This window comes from Nicotiana tomentosiformis, chromosome 5 (genome assembly GCF_000390325.3).
Source record: "Nicotiana tomentosiformis chromosome 5, ASM39032v3, whole genome shotgun sequence".
Taxonomy (NCBI): Eukaryota; Viridiplantae; Streptophyta; class Magnoliopsida; order Solanales; family Solanaceae; genus Nicotiana; species Nicotiana tomentosiformis.
Window position 1 is genome coordinate 23726581 of NC_090816.1, and position 2640 is coordinate 23729220.

Below are 2640 nucleotides of genomic sequence, written 5' to 3' on the forward strand. Positions count from 1 at the left end.
ATATTTTAAAATCAAACACTTATACCCTTATACTATGAAAATCCTATACGTACACCCCTTATGAGTATATCCATAACTAATTATATTATAATATAATTGTTATAAAATAAATAAAAATCATAAATAAAAAGTTTTTATATATTTAACAAAAAAATATTTTGGTTGAAAATCTTTATTCACGCTTTTGGTTAAAAATGAAAATAACTATTTTGTTTAAAATGTATCTTTTGAAAATCTTACATAGGAAATGAACACAAGTTACTCAATATTTTGCATATTTTTTGTCATCTTATTAAGTAATTTGTTCATTTCTTATTGAGTTTCGAAGTTACATGTTTCAAAAAATATTTATTCTATTTTTTAATCAAAGGCGTGGATAAGTGTTTTTAAATTTTATATTCTTTTTATAATTTCATAAAAGTAAATACGTAAAACTTTTTGATTTATAATTTTAATTTATATTTTATAATTATATTTTAATATACTTAGTTTCGAACATTACCTCATAAGAGGTGCAAGTATAGAATTTTCATAGCATAGGGGGTGTAAATATTTGATTTTATAATATAGGGGTGCAACTAACAAACTAATAAGATGATGATGTTAAGACGCAGAATGGAGCTGAGCTAGTAAGGCAGCGAAGAATAAGTTATTCGGCGCCCAAGGATTTGACCTAATGGTCTATTTCTGGTCAATGAAATAGAAATAGAGTAAAAATTATGAAAGATCATAATTGAAATTCCAACACAGGCAAAAATACAAGGTAATTTGCAGCAATGGATAGGAGAAGCATCACGTGTTTCATTTATTTGCAGCAATTAGAAGTAGTCATCACATGATCATGTGGTGTGAACTGTGAAGGAGAGTAATAATAGTGTTTGTAAAATAAAAAAAAGAAGTTTAAAGTAGTTATCTTTTTAAGGGTTGCTGAAGACAGATAGAAAAGAGTAACAGCCTGGAATGACAAAATTATATATAGGAGTTAGGACCATCGATCATCTCACACAGTGTCTGCCTAAACTCTCCCCACCATCCTTTGGACCATTATCTTCTATATGCATGAATTTTACATGAGATCTATGAGCTGATTTTTGTATAGAATACCATGTGTATACGGTCAAAATCGAGTTTGTCCTTCGTGCGACTAATCAAGATTGGAGCATGATGGATCGAGGTTCATCATTATAATATCGAGTTATGATGTGAAGTTGGAAGGTCGAGCTCGAGACCCAGAGACCGATCAGTACCGAGATTGAGTCAAGGTCGAGCTCGAGACCCAGAGACCGATCAAATATCGAGTTCGAGTCAAGGTCGAGCTCGAGATCCAGAGACGATCAAATACTGAGATCACGTCAAGGTCGAGCTCGAGACCCAGAGACCGACCGAGATTGAGATCGAGCCAAGGAACAACAAAGCCGTTATAGCCGTATTTGGGGAGAGAATCTCGGCTGAAATCACGGCTTGAATCAAGGAAAAGTCAATTAATTAATCTATCATGGGATCCCCACTATGTATTTTTAATCATATCCAAAGTAGGATTCCTCCACTATATTAGGAGTGGCTAACATTTGCAAAGGGCAGATTGAGATACATTCACACATTCTCACATTTAGAGATTATTGAGATTTACATAACATCTAGTAAATATTATTCTTTTTTGGGCTTTTAATATTGATTCATCTTGTTTATTTATCAATCATTCTCTACTCAATTAGGGTTTGTATTCATTCCTTTTTACAGTCAATATTCAATATATCCCTACTTATTTTTCCAATTTGTGCCGAGTTATACCACATATCTTTAGAACTACGTATAAATTCAACTCTATCTGTTTTTCGGGTAAACAATTTGACGCCCACCGTAGGGCTAAGGATAACAGTGGTTATTTGGTACGAATATCTGCAAAACATACCATTTTACACTTGCTCTTGGAAGTATCTTTGATTTCAGGTTTAAAACGATGAACTCTCAATTAATGGCCCTACCTATCGACAACGAAGCTGGCCTTCAAGATGAGAAAAACAATCTGACGACCGGGGATAAAAGGCCACCCGTCGATCCTGTTGGAGCTCGGACCGTAGATCCGATTGACGTTAATTCACATGTGGACATCGAGGCGAACCAACGTTCCGACCCCGAAAACAGCATTCATGGTGGAACTCGATCTGTAGTTCGAAATACCCGAAATGTTGGAGAAGACGGGATCAGACTGCGTATGGTTTTTGAAATGTTGCAAGCTCAACAAGTAGCAATAACTCAGTTGCAGAGCCAAATCCAGACACCGAGCAGGGCCGAGCCCGGTCCATCCCGAGAAGTCACCCACAAAAAGGGGCCAGCTATAGTAAGATCATATGAACAAGAATCAGGGACTAATCAAGAAATTATTAGGATGCTCGAGGAGCTTACAAAACAAATTGAGTCAGGAGAAAAGTGGATTGAAGAAAACGACAAAAAAATAGAAACTTATAACTCAGGGTTGATCAAATCCCGGGGGCACCACCTATATTGAAGGGCTTGGACTCCAAAAAATTCGTACAAAAGTCTTTCCCCCCGAGCGCAGCTCCCACACCGATCCCCAAGAAGTTTCGCATGTCCAAAATTCCTAAATATAATGGGACGACTGACCCCAACGAACATGTC